Consider the following 19,552-nt stretch of genomic DNA (forward strand, 5'->3'; position numbering starts at 1 on the left):
AGAATCGCCTGCCAATGCAGGCAACACAGCTTTGATCCCTGGTCCAGGAAGATCCACATGGCACAGAGCAACAAAGCCCGAGAGCAACAACTACTGAGCCTGCGTTCTAGAGCCCGTACTCCACAACAAGAGAAGTCACTGCAATGAGAAGCCCACTCGCCACAACTAGAGAAAGCCTGCATGCAGCAAAGACCCAATGCAGCCAAAAATAAATAAATAAATAAAAATAAAATAAAAACAAAAAACAATCCAATCAAAAAATGGGCAGAAGACCTGAATAGGCATTTTCTCCAAAGAAGACATACAGGTGACAAAAAGGCACATGAAAAGCTACTCGACATCACTAATTATTAGAGAAACGCAAGTCAAAACTACAGTGAGGTATCACCTCACACCAGTTAGAATGGGCATCATCAGAAAATCTACAAACAATAAATGCTGGAGAGGGTGTGGAGGAAAGGGAACCCTCTTGCACTGTCGGTGGGAATGTAAATTGATACAGCCACTATGGAGAACAGTATGGAGGTTCCTTAAAAAACTAAAAATACAGTTACCATATGACCCAGCAATCCCACTACTGGGCATATACCCAGAGAACACCATAATTCAAAAAGACACACAGGGCTTCCCTGGTGGCGCAGTGGTTAAGAGTCTGCCTGCCAATGCAAGGGACATGAGTTCAAGCTCTGGTCCAGGAAGATCCCACATGTCACAGAGCAACTAAGCCCATGTGCCACAACTGCTGAGCCTGCACTCTGGAGCCCCATGAGCCACAACTAATGAGCCCACACTCCGCAACTGCTGAAGCCCATGTGCCTAGAGTCCGTGCTCTGCAACAAGAGAAGCCATCGCAATGAGAAGCCCGCACATGGCAACAAAGAGTAGCTCCCGCTCTCCGCAAATACAGAAAGCCCACTCATAGCAATGAAGACTCAACACAGCCAATAAATAAAAATAAACAAATAAATAAATAAATTTTAAAAAGACACATGCACCCCAATGTTCATTGCAGCACTATTTACAATGGCCAGGTCATGGAAGCAACCTAAGTGTCCATTGACAAATGAATGGATAAAGAAGATGTAGTACTTATATACAAAGAAATATTACTCAGTCATAAAAAGGAACGAAATTGGGACATTTGGAGAGACATGGACGGACCTAGAGACTGTCATACAGAGTGAAGTAAGTCAGAAAGAGAAAAACAAATATCGTATATTAACACATATATAAGGAATCTAGAAAAATGGTACAAATCAACCAGTTTACAAGGCAGAAAGAGACACACAGATGTAGAGAACAAACATATGGACACCAAGGGGGGAAAATGGGGGCCGGGGGTGGGGGGTGTTGGGGTGGGATGAATTGGGAGGTTGGGTTTGCCATATATACATTACTAATAAGAAAAAAATATCAAATTGTATACTAAAAAAAGTTAAACTAAGCCATGTTTTAAATAGTAATAGAAAAAAAGAAAAATATCAAATTGTACACTTTAAATATATGCAGTTTGTTGTATTTCAATTATATCTCAATAAAAGTCCTAAAAAAAAAAAAGGAAGCAGCTGTCACTAAAAGCCAATATGGCTTCAGTTATAGCAAGTCATACTACTCTGAAATCATTTCCTTTATGACAGAGTTTACAGTCTGGAAGTTTAGCAAAGTGTCTTTCTCTTCCGTTAAATATTGGTTTTCCTCCAGAATTCTCTCCTTAGCACAGAGTAGGGTTGCGAATTTGGTAAGATACAAACTTGGAGCTTCTAAGAAGAAATATCTGGAGAGAGCCTGCCTGGGTGTGAAGAAAACACAAAGGAAAACAGAGTTAAGCAATGAAGACAGAGTTCAGATGATATTTGAGCCCCTGGATCTCCAGCTCTACTTAGAAGCAGACCTACATCTGACTTTTTAGATGTTAGTCAATATTCCTCCACCACTTACGTACTTGCTTGACTGCTTGCTTACTTTATTTATTCTCATATTTCATCATTTTCATGAACCGATTTGAGCTGGACCTTTCGTAATTTGCAACCAAGAGTTCTCACTAATACATTTGTATTATTTGTATTCGTACAAATGTTTATTCAGCATAATGCCTAGGGATCTTTCCATAATTTATTGTATTGGACTTGATTAGCAGTGCTATGAACCACTTTGGCCACTAACTTTTTAAAACTATATTGTGAAGTTGCATTTCATCCAAAACAGGGTGACCAGGATGATGAAGTTTCTTGAAACAGCTAGATAAGAAACTGAGGGTGTTTACTCTGCAGAAGAGAAGATACAGCAGCTGCCTTCAAATACTTGAGAGGATCTCATGTATAAAAGTGTATAGATTTGTTTTGAGTACCAAAGAGTAAAATTTAAAGGAAGGCAGATTTTAGCTCATCTCTGCTCCTTTTGACTAACCTGTAAAGAACACTAAAGAGGAGGTCCGTCATTCCACTCCTTTCCAATAGTAAGATACTATGATATATTCAATATATTCCATCATATATTGCTCTGATTACTTTTACAGATAAGAACAGCCCTGGGAAAAATTCGGCAGATGTTTACTGAGTGTTTCCTACGTGCCGGGAACCATGTGTCTTTATACATATTCGTACCTCCATCCCCCCAGCCCTGGTACTATGGCATCTCTGTAAGACTAAAACCATTTCAATGTTACCGCTGGTTCATAAAATCCATAAAGATATACTAAGCTTATTCTTGTTAAAATAAAATAAGTTCAGGAAATAAAATGTAGTTTCTATGTAATTTGAATATCGAAGTTGGGGGAAAGTTCAAATAACTCCTCAAGCAGTCCATAACCCAGTTTCCCCAGTGCGTAGCTCGGCATCTTAGAATCCATGTCAGATATTGTTAACTGCCCATCCCACAGCTCCTCTCCTTTGTTTCTTACTAAGAGGTCCTGATTTGATTCGATCAGCAATGTACTCAGCCTCAATGAGTGAATCATGCACTCATTCCATAAATATTTATTCAGTACCTCTCATGTGCCAAGCACTCAAGACTCTAAGGATGCAAGTGAAAAAGCAGACAAACTTCTGTTTGTTTGAAGTTTTAATTCTAGTAGAGAAAGACAGATCAGAAAAAATAAATATAATGCCTAAGTAAATTAAATCATTTATTACATGATCAATGGCATTATGAGGAAAAAGTAGAGCAGAGGAAAGGGAATGGAAATGCCAGTGGTAGAATCAGGGAGCAGGTCGCAATATTAAATAGGATGATCAGGATAGGCCTCACTGAGAAGGTGAGATTTGAGCAAAGACTTGAAAGAGGTGGTGTAGAAGCAAACCATGCTGGGTCAAAGAGAAAAGCATTCCACACAAATCAAAACTACAATGATGTATCACCTCACACCTGTCAGAACAGCCATCATTAAAAAGTCTATGAATAGCAAATGCTGGAGAGGGTGTGGGAAACCTCCTATACTCTTGGTGGGAATGTAAGTTGGTGCAGCCACTATGGAAATTCCTAAAAAATTAAAAATAGAGTTACCATATAACCCGGCAATCCCACTCCTGGGCATACACTGAGACTATAATTTGAAAAGATACATGCACCCCAATGTTCATAGCAATACTATTCACAATAGCCAAGACATGGAAACAACCTAAATGTCTATCAACAGATGAATGGATAAAGTAGATGTGGTACATATATACAATGGAATACTACTCAGCCATACAAGAATAAAATAATGCTATTTGCAGCAACATGGAGGGACCTAGAGATTATCATACTCAGTGAAGTAAGTCAGACAGAGAAAGACAAATACCATATGATATCATTTACATGTAGAATCTAAAGTATGACACAAATGAACTTATCTACAAAACACACTCACAAATATAGAGAACAGACTTGTGGTTGCCAAGGGGGGATAGGGGAGGGAAGGACTGGGAGTTTGGGGTTAGCAATGCAAACTATTACATATAGAATGGATGAACAACAAGGTCCTACTCTAGAGCACAGGGAACTATATTCAATATCCTGCAATAAACCATAATGGCTTATGTGAAAAAGAATGTATGTATATGTATAACTGAATTACTTTGCTGTACAGCAGAAATTAACACAACATTGTAAAGCAATTACATTTCAATTTAAAAAAAAAAAAATAGAGAAAAGTATTCCAGACATAGGGTACAGCTGGAGAAAAGACACTAAGACATGCACACCTGACATGTCAGAGGTAGAGCAAGGAGGCCAGTAGGGCTGGAGTGAAGCACACAAAGAGGAAAGCGGTAGATGATGAGGTCAGAGAAGTCACAAGAGTCCAGATGATGCAAGACCCTGTAGGCACTGTGAAATCTTTGGTTTTTATTCTGAGTGAAATGGGGACCCTTCAGTGGGTTTTGAACAGAGGAGTGACATAAAACTTCAATTTTGAAAGCACTGCTCTGACTACTGTGTTGAGAATAGACTGTAGAGCGGCTAGTATAGACACAGAAAGATTAGTTTGGAGGCTACCACAGTGACCCAAAGAAAAGAGGATAGTGTCTTGTACCAGAATGGTAGCAATGGAGGTGCTTAGTAGGGGTCGGATTCTGGATATATTTTGGAGGTAGAGCCAACAGGATTTGCTGGTGGGTTGGAAGCAAAGTATAAAAGAGAAGTTAAAGTTGCCTCCAAGGTTTTTAGCCTGGCCAACTAGAAGAATAAAGTAGCCATCAACTGAGAAGAGAGCTGAGGGTACCGCAGATTTATAAAGGAATACCAGGAGTTCACTTCTAGACATAAACTGTGTGAGAGATCTGGGCTTGAGGTATAAATGTGGGAGTCATTGCCTTACTGATGGTATTTAAATCACATGACTGGAAGACATCTCCAAGGGTGATTGTGGATAAAGAAGAGAAAAGAATCAAAGACTAAGAAAGTGGGCCAACATACAGAGGTCAGGAGAAGAGAAGGAACACCGAGGGACACTGAGAAGAAACACTAGTGAAGTGGAAAAGGCACAAAGCCCTGCCTAGATCCTTCTCCCCATCTCCCTGACAGAGAGATTAGGGGAGAATGCAGGAGCTTACAAGCAACTTGTGCCCCCGCAATAAAGGCCTAGCAAAAGAGTCTGCTCATTTCCAGATGTCTGGCTTTCCATCAAAATTTTTGAATTGAGTGAAAATGAAAATGCAGCATATCAAAATCTGGGAGATACAGCTTAAACAATACTTGGGAAATTTGGAGCATTAAATGTTTATGTTAGATAGTAAGAAAATTCTTAAATCAATTATCTAAGTCTCTGCCTTTAGAAATTAGAAAAAAAATGAGCAAAGTAAACCCAAAGCAAGCAGAAAGAAGGAAAGAATAACAGCAGAAATTGATAAAGTTGAGAAAAGAAAAGCAGCAGAAAAAAAACTCAACAAAACAAAAAGCTGATTCTTAGGAACGTTCAATAACGTCTGTAAACTCCTAGCCAAACTGATCAAGAAAAGAAGAGAGAAGACACAAATTACAAAATATTAGGAATGAAAGAGAGAATATTATAGATCTACACATAGGAAAAGAATAATAAAAGGATCTTATGAAAAACTCTATGCCTATAAATAACATAGACAAATTCCTTAAAAGTCACACTGCCAAAACTCACTCAAGAGAAAACATAGCTTGACTAGTCCTACATTTATAGGACTATATTTGCGGCTCACTGCACCTGCAATGTTTTCCCTTAGACCTTTCCATTCACCACCCAGCTCAAGGGTGATCAGGCCTTCCCTGATCCCTCTAACTAAAGTAGGAATTTGGTGTTATAGTCTTCAAAGTATTTATACCATGTGAAGATATCTTGTTTACTTTTTATGTATGTGTTTATGTCTGTCCCCCTGCTTATCTGTCTTGTTCACCAGTGTATCCACAGGGCTTAGCACAGTGCTTAAAAGGTTGCGGGCACACAACAATAAAATGAATAGTACTCCACAGACATTTCCTAGTCACCAACTTCCCTTGACTAAGACAGGTCCACCTGGGGTGCGGACTTCAACAAGTCCAACTTCTCCATCTAAAGCCCAAGGTGATGACTCCTTCTACTGCTGTTGTTCCCCTAGACCCACCACCCAAAAGATTAAAGAAATCAAATAAGTTCAACTAATCTGCAATAAAACATCAACCAGGAAACAGAGGCAAATGAAACATTCTTTTGCTTAAATGTCTAAGTGTGGTAGAAAGAGCTTTTTTCCCCTCCCTGCTTCCCATTTATATAATATTTAATCATCATAACAACCCTGAGGATTAGGTATTATTATAATTCCTCTTTTACAGATGAGGAAACTGGAGTACAGAGAATCTACGTCACACAACTATTAATTGTAGAAGCGGAGGTGAACTCCTGACTAACTGGTTCCAGGGACTGGGTTCTCAAATACAACCCTGAGCTCTTACACTAATGGGTAGATTCCCTGCCTGAAAGATCCAAGGCACTTTTTCATCCCTCCCTTCCCTCCGTCCTGCTCAACCAATCACCCAGACCAGAGGCTGAGCAGACTAAGAGGCAAGGCCCTGGGGCAGCATTGTCCTATCAGGACAAGGAGGGGAAGCGGGGGACTCCAGATGAAAGAGGGTCCAAAGGAGGGAAAGGAAAGCTTTTCCTTAGTGACCATAATAGACGTCTGCACACGGCATGACCCTGAGTGTCTAGAACAAAGAATTCACTCTCTTTGACTCAAACCCAAAGTGAAATACTGGTTTTTACCTTTTCTTTTCTCTTTTTAAAGCTCTCTATTGGAATATAATTGCTTTACACTGTTGTGCCAGTTTTTTCTGTACACCAAAGTGAATCAGCTGTATATTTACATATATCCCCATATCCCCTCTCTCCCACGACTCCCTCCCACCCTCCCTACCCCAGCCTTCTAAGTCATTACCCATCACTGAGTTGATCTCCCTATGTTAGGCAGCAACGGTTTTTACCTTTTTTCAACAATTTTTATATGATTGACTGCAGATGGGGATATTTTGCCCAAAGCCCTCCCCACGCCAGCCTCCTCATAACAATTAGTAACAGGGAGCCTTTTGAGTTGCAGCATGAATGTCCTGCGTAGTTCTTTTACCTTCCAAGAGATTTTTTTCCCCAAGGGGAAAAAAAAAAATCTAAATCAAAAGAGTTTTTCTCTTTTTTCTGCCAAAGTTGTTCCCTCAAATGAAAAGCACAACTTTGTCCAGCCAAGAGGACAAAAATTAACTTAAAAAAAAAAAAAGTCACCCAAAAAGCCCGATTCCTTGGGTAAATGAGGTCAGGTATCTTGACACGTAACACACAGAATATAGTCTCCTGAAAGGTTTAATAATTCTTTCACATCGGGCCCAGTAATGTTACCCTCATAGCCAAAAAACCCTGCAGGGAAAGTCGGTAACTCTAGAATTTTCTTGGAAAAAGAAATCTGCTTTTTACTGATTCCAAATACTGCATCTACCTCCATGATTCCCAACCTACTAGATGGCTCTTTCAATAGCAAGTATTTTTCAATGCTCCCTGGGCAGCCCTAAAGTGGAATTTATACAAAACTATAACCTACCTACACATACAACTTTTAACAAAACAACCTAATACCCTGACCATAACACAAAGAAGAAACAAAAAGAACAGAATTTATAATAAAATTAAGTGTATGCCAAAGGCTTAGGCACAGCTATACGAGAAGACTGGTGAAGCAGTCAGTGCATCTAGTGAAATCCATGGGAGTTTGACATCTAACAGAGACTGACTTAAGTGTGTGGTATTGGGTATGGAGATGCCAAAAGCAGCCTGGCTGTTGGGTGATGAGGTTTTCCAAAATGAGGAACAATTCTTAGTAAAGTTTGAGACAAATCAAGTATACTCTTCCTTCCATTTACACAGCACTTGTAGTCATGGAAAATTCAACCTATTTTTAATCCATGCAAAAAATACTATGAGTTTACATGTAAAATGTTATTAGGTTCTAGACTCATAATTATAAGCAAGTTTTTCACCTACCCAAGTGACTGGTGAGACATTCAAAAGTTATGCAGAGTCTGTCATACAGAGTGAAGTAAGTCAGAAAGAGAAAGACAAATATTGTATGCTAACTCACATATACGGAATCTAAAAATGGTACTGATGATCTCAGTGACAAGAACAAGGACGCAGATACAGAGAATGGACTGGAGAACTCGAGGTTAGGGAGGGGGTGGGGGGAAGCTGAGATGAAGCGAGAGAGTAGCACAGACATATATATACTACCAACTGTAAAATAGTCAGTGGGAAGTCGTTATATAACAAAGGGAGTCCAACTTGAGGATGGAAGATGCCTTAGAGGACTGGGACGGGGAGGGTGGGGGGGACTCGAGGGGGGGGAGTCAAGGAAGGGAGGGAATACGGGGATATGTGTATAAAAACAGATGACTGAACTTGGTGTACCCCCCAAAAAATAATAAATAAATAAATAAAATTTAAAAAAAAAAGTTATGCAGGACATCAAGCAATTCTTCCTTTTGTTGGACGGCCCTTCAGATTGCAGCCTCCTGGTATCCCTGACCTATGCCCATAAGATGCCTATGGCTTCTCCTCACACTACCAAAACACCCCTCAATTTTCCAACCTGCCCTCTAGGGACAGTATCATTCCTATGATGAAAGGACATATTTTTATTCACGTGCTGATGAAAACAAGTACATTTTAAAAGAAATCTCACTTAAAAGTTCAAGTTGTCAGACTTAGCTTTGACATTAGTGTCTATTATCTGTATCAGAAGAATGGAAATGTGTGAGTTTGAGAGTCATATCTGAGTTTAAACCTCAATTTTACCACTATCTATCTGGGTGACCTTAACCCCTCTGATCACCAGTTCTCAATGAAAGGAAGAAAAGATGCCTTTACAGCAGTACCACAAATTTAGCTCATATCCAACTCAGCAATGTCTTGATTACCCGTAAACTAACCTGGCATTCCTCCCAGGCTCCCATTCACTAGTTACTGGGGAAAGAATTAACTACATGTCCAATGCAGTTTAAATTCCATCCAATCTGATAATTTAAACAATCCTTTTGGGTAATTTGAGACTCTCTAGCGGGGGGAAAAATGCTTAGGTTCTCAGCCAGCTTCGTGGGTCTGAGACTTGTGAAGTGGAGCCTCACATCTGGTTTAATGCTCTGCTATTGCAGCCTTAAAATCCTTAATCTTTGAACAAGGGGCTTGTATTTTTATATCGCACTAGGCCCAGAAAACTGTGTGAGCAGACCCTCAGATAACTGCCTCCTTCCCTTGCTTCTCTTAGAAGATGACAATTGGATATATGAGGAGAAGGGGATTAATGAGTCCCCCTGACACTGAGGGAAGGGTCTCCTGGTTTCATGGGGGTCACTGGCATGCATCAAGAAGTTACGACTGGTCTCAAGACAGTGACCATTACTTGCTGGGGCTTCTTGCTTGCTCAGGACCCAGCAACCCCTCTGCATGACTCAGCCTCACTCCTACTATGTTGGCTGCAGACTATGTAGCTGCTATTCCGTCCCTCATCAGGAATACTGGCCTGTAGTCCATGCTGTCGTGTCAGGGCAGGCAGAGAAGAGGGTGCCTTGGGAGGCCTACTGGCTCTTGTCACACCATCCATAAAACATGGGAAGTGGGAGCAACATAGGAAAATAAAACCACAGGATCTCCTTCTGACCATGATGTTGTGGTCACACCCCCAAGTTAGTACAAGTGGACAGGATAAGAGATGAGCTTTTCAGAGCCCCCAACTTGGAAATGGCCAATATCTCCCCTTTGCCCTTATTCTTACTCTCATTTTTGAGACACAGTGTTTTTCAAGCCATGGTGAAAACTTACAAGAAACAAATTATTATCTTCTCTTCCTATTCCTTTCCATAATCTCTTTGGCCAAAAAACATGGGTATATGGGGAGAGGGGGTCTATATATTTCTTACATCATATCCTCCTGCTTCTTCATGTTAATCCCGTTAAGCCTTAACTGTGTACAAGGTGCCTTCTCTATGCGATGGAGACCCTTCTATGACCAGTGTTTTCTGGGCTCAGCTAGTGATACGTGAAATGGGAAATAAAGTAATTTAGCAAACCCTTTATCTCCACAGTACCTGGCTAAGAGGTCAAGAGCTCACCCTTCTACTTCTCTAGGACAATAAACCTCATGGCTCCCCCTTAGAGGTCTGCCGTTTGCAATAAAATATGACCTAAGAGAGAAATTTAAGTGCACCCATTTAACATTTGCAAAAATATTAAGCCAAGAGCATTTGTTTGGCAAGTTGGTTTTGAGTTTTGGTTCTTAGGTTCCTTCCCTTTCATCAACCCTACCTTTTCCTTTTACAATTAGTTCTTGAGTACATACGCTATCTCAAGCAATCAGAAAGAGAGCCTACACATGAGTATTCAGGGATGAAATTAACTCCACTCTAAATCTCCTATCTGAATCCCAGTTCTGTGTCTTTCCCTGAATGGTCCATTAGATCCTCAGACTCAGCATATCCAAAATTGAATCCATTCATCTTTCCCCAAAACTAGCTTTCCTTCTTGACTTTCTTCTTTTATCAGCAGTTAAAAAAAAAAAATGAATTTAGAAGAGCAGTTCCCAACCTTTCCTGGTTCATGGCATCCTTAGTGTCTAGTTAATTTTTTCACAGTGCCCCTGGACCAAAAGAAATCCTTAATAGTTCCATTAATTAAGTAGTTAGGTCCAAACAAATTTGTAAGTATGCATGTCTTCACAACTTAATTATATTTGAAAAGTAATACACACAAAATTTTAAATAATATTTTATTTCTTAACCACATTTACTTAATAATGGGCACCACACAACCTCCGCAACCTTGGAACCAAATTGGACACCACCACCCTCACTTCCTGCTTCACAATCATGTTCATGCAGTACTTGCTTTTCATCACAGCAATCACCGAAACTCCAGCTTTGCAAAGATAAAACAGGACCAAAAGGAATGTATCATTAAGATGTTGACATTGTGACCTACAACAAGCTAGTAGTTTTATGATGTCCAGTAGTCATAGACTATAATTCTGTTTCCCTCAAAACTGTAAAACATCCGGCAATAGTCCTTGTGAATTCACTGTCGTGTCCCAGGGCACCTCAGCCTCAGTTTGTGGACTGCAGGGTTAGAGTGATAGTTTGGAACATGTTTTGAAAGCTCATTTCAGTAATGACTCCCCTGAATCACGCCTCCTTGTACCCATGCTCTCAAGCCAATGTGACTCTCTTTGGGCAATGGGACATTAGTAAATGTGACATAGGCAGAGGCTTAAAAAATACATGTACCTTGGGGTTTTCCCTCTCTTCTGCTGCAAACCCTCCTACTGCCATATGATACGCCCAGGCTATCCCACAGGGGATAAAAGACCTGGCGGAGAAAGCGCCCAGTCATCCCAGCCATCCCAGACAAGTGAATGAGACCAACCTAAAGCACTCAACTCAAGCCAAGATGACCCAGACTGAAAGAGCTGTCCACTGACCCACGAAATCATAGAACATAGTGAAACATTTTTTCTTTTAAACCACTATGTTTTGGGTAGTTTTCGGCAGCCAAACTAAATGATAGGATGTTAAAACAAGTGTACTTTATACTTTAGGCAATGGAAAACCAATAAGAGAATTAATTTCTTAATTAAATTGAATAGAGTTATTAAATAAATGAATACTTGATCATTCAATTATCCCCTTGAAATTTTTAGAAATAACTTGTGATTTCCAGTCATAGCCACAGGAACAGATCCTGAAGTTCATAAACATTTCATTGCCAACAAGATTAGAAAATTGACTTCATTTGTTTGAATCACGGTTCCTAAAAATTATAACGTAAGTGATCGTTAATCTATAAGGAAGCCTGATTGTAAAGGAAAATGTGAATTTTAATTTGGTTGTCAAAAAGGTGACTAGAAATCTTGTTGCAAAGTATAAGCACAGCCCCTTCCACCAGAGGTCAGACCGATGACCATTATAACTAAGTGGCCGAAACCCAGCTGCAAACTCAGAACCAAATGGAAATGGCCTCACAGCAGCAGAAATGTCTGCCACAAGATGCTGAATCTTGCTACAAATCAGAGGCATTGCAGCACAGTCTCCACCAGAATACAGAGATTGTCAGATGGAACAGCTGTCGGCAGGGAAAGTAGGCCAGCCACCTAAAAAACACAGGCATGACCTTGAAAGTACAACCAGGAGCTGCTCTTTAGAACTACACACATCAATATGCTCAGAGAATATTACCATTCTATGGCACAATAAAAATGTTCTTTATAAGAATGAGACCGCATCATCAAGAAAATACTGAATGCCTGTGGAAATACGTTGAAAGCCCTGCAGCAAGATTTCCATTTAAAATGAAGAAAACTAACATAAGTTCTTAAGGTGGCAAATGCTAGTTATCTCAAAACCTCACTTGTGTGGAAAATCCCATTCCCCAGGAGCCATTGTGAATGATGATGTTTTGGCATCTCACGAATTAGAGGTAACTCTGCACACCAGCTCACACTGGGCTTGTTAGTATCTGCAGTTTTATTCGCCTGAGTGGGAGAATTCTCCTCCCCTTTGACGGCCCCAGGATGGCTGAGCACTGGCTCTCCTCAGACGTCAGCCCCACTTCCTGGGAAGGAGACCGAAAGGGACACTGGAGGAACAGGATGACTGTCGCCTCCTTTGGGCCCACAGGTGAGCTCCTTTCTGACCAGGTGAGGCTCTGCAGAAAAGGGAGAGGGATGGAATCAGTAGCCCCAGATCACGGGGGGGCCAGATCCTGCACAAGAGTTCATGTGAGGAGGTGTCCAGCTAAGACAAGCTGGCCCAATTCCAGGTGTCCTGCCTGTGGCCAAGACCCTGCTCACCCCGCCAAGGAAACTGAGACGAAAGAAGGGAAAGCACACACCAGCCACAATGAATACAGGAAACACAGCAGTGAAAACAGCCTATACAGAAGCAAACAGGTTTAACCTGTTTTATGTAGTTATGGAAGCTTTAGAAAACATGGATGAGGAAAAAAGAGAGAGGAAAAGAACAGACTGTGTACATATATAATGTGTGTTCATATGCAAAACGCTTTTCTTCATGTATCCATATGTGTATCAATAAATGGTTTTGAATTGCTGCATCACATTCAATTTTATTGACACATCTTTTTAATGAATCCCGTGTTGCTGAATATCCAAATTCTTTTTTGCTGTTGTTATTATTTCTTCGGGTGTCAGGAAGCCCCAGTTCAAGGCTAACTGAGCAACAGAGAGGAGACAGGTGGAAATCAAAACATCAGCCTAATTTTTGATAAAAGTTGGAGAGAGGACATGGATCAGGTATGCAGCCCATTGAGAGTCCTAACATGGCAGCTGAAATTAAACAGAATTTCTCAAACATGCACAGACAGAGCTGGGAAACCTCAGGCCTCCCCGGTGGAGGGTGGCCTTCCCCATAAAAGCTCCACCTGCAGGAAGCTGATGAGAGCGCATGCTCTTGGCAGGCAGACATCCCAGAGCACCTAAAAGCAGTCAACGCTGAAAGCATTTCTGACACTTTTCACACATACTATCCAATAGCAGGGAAAGACGATACAGATTTACACTCCCAACAGCAATGGATCAAAGGGCTCCCTCTGCACATCCTTTGCTACTGTGACAGGTTCAGATGGTATCTCATTGTTGTTTGGTTTGCATCTCTCCATAAGCAAATTTTTCTATATATGTATTGGCCATTTTTATTTCTTCTTTTCTGGCTGCTTTGATATGCACTTTGCCCATTTCTCTAGTGAGATCTTCATATTCTTATTCATTTGTAAGATGTAAAAATATTTAAGCAAGTCACTCTTCTTAATCTTAGAATTGTGATGCATAGGGTAGCAGTTAGAATCATAAATAAGCCTAACAAAGCATGATACTGATGTTGAGAGTGATCGTTTCCATATTTATTAAAACTTTACTTACGCCAAAACAAGAACCTATTTGAAGAAGAGATGGGTTTTTAGAAAAGGTCAAGGTCTATTGCCCACAGAAGTGCTTAGACTTAATATCTTCTGATATTAAGTCCATGCGCTGACATTTTTATTCCAAATTTTAAGAAACTTGATTATTGATCCAGAAATATCTAATATGAAAAATAATCCTTATGGATGTACCTTATTTCATTACATATTCAATACATGGAAATCTGGAACTCTGGAGAAAAATGTAACCAACTTGCTCTCTTTATTAAAAGATTGGCATCAGAAATTCAGGTACAGATTACTGACTGAGGCAAGCTGCACTGTCAGAATGATTGAACTTGTACAGATGTTACAGAATTAACAGATAGTTCCCAGATGTTGATCCATTACTTGCCAAGAGTAGCTACTTTATATTTTTAGGTATTACCATTGACCACAGACAAACAGAAGACTCTTTAAAGAACTTTTATGGATTATTCAATTATATCTTTATAAAAGGTCTTAAAGCAATGGGTATTGAACAATGGCTAGTAAACAATGCCTTAACAAAAATGTCTTTAGCCATTCTTTCTATTAAGAGAATTACCAAATCACTAAATTTCAGAATCCTAGAATTCCTGCTATTATGCACTGCCCCCACATCTTCCCTCCATCATCTTGATATTTCTCCATAAAGTATAAAAATGCCTGGTACAGCCCTCATCATTTATCACCATTCATTAATTCAACAGACATTTTTAAGAACCTGCTAACAAACATTCTTAAGAACTTAGCTATATTTGGAGTTAAGGATAAAGGCAAGTAAAACAGTTCCTACCCTCGAGGGAAACATGGTCTATAGTTTATGGTCTAGCAGGGGAGACAGTCTATCGCTTACATAATAGGGGAGACAGGCAAGTAATAGAAAAAGAGAATTCACTGTGGTATAATCAAGCACTGACTGCTGAGACAGCCCAAGAGAGCAGCCACTAAGCGAGTCTGAGGGAATCAGAGGCTTCCGAGAGGAACGGATGAGTCACTGAGTCCTGGAGGATAAGCAGGATCTAGCCAGGGGAAGAAAACATGGTAATTCAAGGGGCCTGTGTAAAAGCACAGACGCAAGCTGGGTCACAACGTGGAGAACTCCTATAAGGAGTTCGGATTAGCCGAAGCACAGAGTTGGGGTAGAGACAGACAGTGGTGAGAGACTGCCCCACAGAAGGAATATTCCATCTTCACCTCTCGATGAATGCTGACAAAACTTGATGAGGAAAGGACTTCTCTCGCCCCTCTCCCCCATTTCACCAAGAAACAAGCCCAGTGAGATTAAGTGACTTGCCCAAGGTCATATATTTTGCAAATGACTAAGATAAAATTCCAATGTATAAATTCTGATTCCAGAGCTTAGACTCATCTGCTGGTCATGAGTGGATTTTTATGCTAGGCTAAGGAATTAAAATTTTACCTTGAGAAGGCCATGGGAGACCAAGGATTTTAGGCAGAAGAATAACATGGTCAGTTGTGCCTTTTAAAAGGATGGCCGAAGTTAGCGGGGGAAAGAAACGGGGCTATATGTGAGATGGAACTACTACACACAGTTCTGCACGTTGTATCCTCTACAACCTAGGGAGGGCCATGAGATGTGGTCTGTGAATGGCACCCCTGGAGCTGTGCAGAGCCTGACCTACACGGCCAGATTTAGTGTAGTTGCAAGTAAGGAGGCTAATAAAGGACTTCAGACATGAAACATAGGAAGGGTTGCACTAAAGAAGGGCAACAGCAGAGAAAGAAAGGGGTCCTGATGCAGAAATAATGACGTAGAATCAACAGGAGTTGGTGGCTGGTTGGATTAAGATGGTGATGCAGAGAGCAGTCACAGAGAAAATGGATTTATTTTGTGTGAGTCTGGCTAAGTTGGAACCACATTTTAAAATCGCCTTTCCTGTTTGGTTCTGGGTTAGATTTCATTCTAGGTTAGAAACTGACACAAGATTTGGGAAGCGAAAGGAAGCAGCAGCCCTCACGCTCTGCAGGTCGTCATGGTTAGAGGTAAGATGAGGCAGACGCAGCGAAGCAGCCCATGCCAGACGGTCCTCGTCCTCCTTCCGCACCCTGCAGCCCCTCCCACCTCCAGGGCCAGCTGTTCTTCCCATCTGCCTGCCCCACTGACCAACAGTGACCCGAGACCAGAGCCTGGAATGCAAGTTCACAGAGGCAGTCGCTAGGACCAGGTCCCGGCCTTGCACAGGCCTCTACACCCGCCCCCTTAGCAGTTCCCCTCAGCAGACTCCCCTCAAGCTCTGACGTGGCCATTGTGCCAGCGCTTCCGGAGGACTTCTCAGTGACTTCCATGGTTCACTAACTCTACTTTCTGGACTCCTCCTTCTCCAGCCTCCGTTCCTGATCCCAGCGGGCTCTTTTGTAGCAATCTGAAAAAAATGAGCCTAAAATTCATATAGGTCTGCAAAAGATATGTAATAGTCAAAACAGATTTGAAAAAGAGCAAAATTGGAGGACTTATACCATCTGATTTCAACACTTATTAAAAAGGAATCTGTAACAGAGCTGTAAAGACGGACACCCAAATTTTACAGGGGCAAAGCATTTGGTAAAATTGTTGTCTGAGATGACGTGGAAAGCAGGCCACATGCCTAGTAAGACCACAGCTCTGGGCAAAGTAGTTGGCAAGAGAATAACTGTGAGCTCGCTTTCTTTGTACTGCAACAAAGCACTATAAGAAATGCTCTCAGGAAATAAGTGGCCAGTTTGTAAGCAGAACTTGAGGGCCCAGAAATTGGGGGCCTGACTAGAAAAGCTGTATGAAAGCTGTTAGACCCCAAATTTTAAAGCGTAATTTCAGAAAATATTTGAACATAAAAGCCTATTAAAATCCAGCTTTGCTGCTGCCATCAGGCTAACCGAAGTCACTTGTGGTGGGGTTTGAGGGTGATGGCCCTGACTAAAGAGGTATGACAGCATCTCCCACTGTCCCTGACACCACTGTGAGGCCTCCATCCACCTAACATCACGAGAAGAAACACAGTCCTGAGGCAAAGAAATCTGGATCAGAGAAAACATATTCCAGGGCCATACCAGTCCTCCAGGAACTGCAGACAGTGAGGCTGCCTCAGTCTCCCACAGTGGCCAACGGGAGCAGGGCCTTGCCTTCACTCTGGAGATGTCCATTTCTGGATAAACGCCATGCCTAAAGGATGTACTGAAAATCCAATCTCCAGAAATATGTGGAATTTCTCTTGGAACTGGGCTTCTAGCAACTTTCAAGTGTGCAAACAAAAGCATTGTAAATCAGGCTTTTCTACGAAAAAGGTGTTCAAAGATTTTCGGTTCTCTTTCATTCTCAGTCACTTTATTACAACTTAATCTTTTTAAATCCTACTTTGGATCATTCGAGCTTCTCAGAAGTACTTTGGATTATTGGAATTACAGACTTCATTTTGAAATTGCTTTTCACAGACTCAAAAAATCTTATTATAGTGGTGCCTTCTTTCATCATGCTTTTTTAAATCCAAGGGTTACTGGTGTATGTTCTTAGAAGAATTATGTCAGTTTTACTGAATTTTATTCCCATATCAGTTTTGGTTTCATTACCTTATTTGCCTCAGGGAGTTTAATAATATAATTAGATAGATATTACTGGCTTTATTCTACCTCATTTTAAAGCTTTGGGGGTTCTTTGGAAATCTGAGAACTTTCAGATAGGTTTTGTGAATATTTTTTTAACACAGCCAAGTTACAGAGTGACTTATTCAAGTGTGGATGGTATTTGTTCAGTATGTCAAGATGAATTTCAGAAAATTATCCTTCCCATCTATCAGCATATATTTTCTGAAGAGCGCATGACCTTATGGTTTTAGAGAGAATATATGTCCACTGTGCAGAACTGTGATTTCAGACCATAGAAACAGATGGAAAGATGGGGCTGCCTCATCACACCTTCAAATGCAGTTAAGTCCTATGAACTATTAAAACCACAAAATACTAATTACATTTGGTTACAATGACTATTGCTAAATCCACTCAGATGGATTTCAGTACTAAAAATTAAGAAAAATGTTTCCAAACATTTTTAGAACACTAGAATAAGATTTAAGCATGTTTTAATTCTTTTAAATGAATGAAAGAACACTATTTTTGAAAATATAATAGTCAACCTAATGTGTATGTCAACAATATTTCTTCAATCCTAATTACTTGGCATATGATTGCAATGTAAAATTGTAAATGTGTTTTTTTGTTAATTTTACCAAAAACAGCAACTGGATAACGACTAGAACTAGTTGTTTTAGAGGAATTTGGGTATTATTTTCTGATATTGTCTCAGAATAAAGAATATCTTTCATAATATTTTGAAATATCTTTATCCAAAAATCTTAAATTTTTTTTAATTTTCATAAAATTTGTGTTTTTAAATGAAAGTTAAATGAAAATATGCTATATTTTACCTGTGACCATTAGATTTTCTAAGTGCATATTAATTTACAGAGGATGATATATATTAATATTGTATTACTCTTTATACTATGATTAACAATCAATAAGAATTAAGCATTTAAATTATTTCAAAACTTCAGTGCTGTTACAAAGTTCAATTAACGGTGTGGCTTCCACCCAAACCTATTGTCCTCAAGGTGACCACGATTAACTGAGAAAGAAGGGCGGGCTTCCCTGGTGGCGTAGTGGTTAAGAATCCACCTGCCAATGCAGGGGACACAGGTTCGAGCCCCGGTCCAGGAAGATCCCACATGCCACAGAGCAACTAAGCCTGTGCTCTAGAACCCGAGAGTCACAACTATTGAGCCCACATGCCACAACTACTGAAGCCCGCACGCCTAGAGCCCGTGCTCCGCAACAAGAGAAGCCACCATAATGAGAAGCCAGTGCACCACAACGAAGAGTAGCCCCCACTCACCACAACCAGAGAAAGCCCGCGTGCAGCAACGAAGACCCAACACAGCCTATAAATTAATTAATTAATTAAAAAAAAGGAAGAGCATGGGGGCAAGGGAACAAATAAATAAGACTTGAGAATAACATCTAGGCAAAACTTTGAATATATTTACTGACACATGGAACTGACTAGCAACTAACAGATCAAAAACCTTCTAAATTTCTGGGTGAACTGTACTGCCAAATAAACACTCTCTCAAGCTGAAAAGGCCTTTGGCTATTTGAACATTGAAACCGTCTCAGGACCTCACGCTTGCACAAGCAGGAAGCAGGCTGTGAAAGTTGCACAGCCCTCAAGAAGAATAAACTCCCAAATGTCCTCTTCAGGTGCAACCATGGTGTATAGGACATGGAAGACCCTCCCAGAGGATGGACCAAGCGAGTTCCAAGAAGAGAGCAGAATCAAAATCTAACCAAGGACCTTCCCCGCCCGCAGGGCAGGACACCGTCCTGAGCCTGCTCAGCAGGATTCCCTGTGTACCAGCAGCTAGTTACTGTCTTCCATTCTTTTGTTTTCCAGGAGTTTTTACTGTAGTTATCCCTTCTCTGATCCACTGCATATTGAGAAGGATAAGGGATGAACAGCTTATCTTTTTATTCACAGATCTCCACAAGGAGCTCCAGCCAGATGCCACGGACAACATCTGAAGGGCCTGAACTTTGTACTGCTACATTGACTTCACGGGTCTTGGGGTTGCCTCCTGTGGAAAAACA

General features: G+C 40.7%; 1 pseudogene; it reads left to right on the forward strand.

The window, feature by feature from the left end:
• Window positions 1-17,857, forward strand: part of LOC130861447 (E3 ubiquitin-protein ligase RNFT1-like) — a 36,573-nt pseudogene extending 18,716 nt beyond the window's left edge.
• Window positions 17,858-19,552: the final 1,695 nt, after the last annotated feature.

The sequence above is a fragment of the Hippopotamus amphibius genome, chromosome 1 (assembly GCF_030028045.1).
Source record: "Hippopotamus amphibius kiboko isolate mHipAmp2 chromosome 1, mHipAmp2.hap2, whole genome shotgun sequence".
Taxonomy (NCBI): Eukaryota; Metazoa; Chordata; class Mammalia; order Artiodactyla; family Hippopotamidae; genus Hippopotamus; species Hippopotamus amphibius.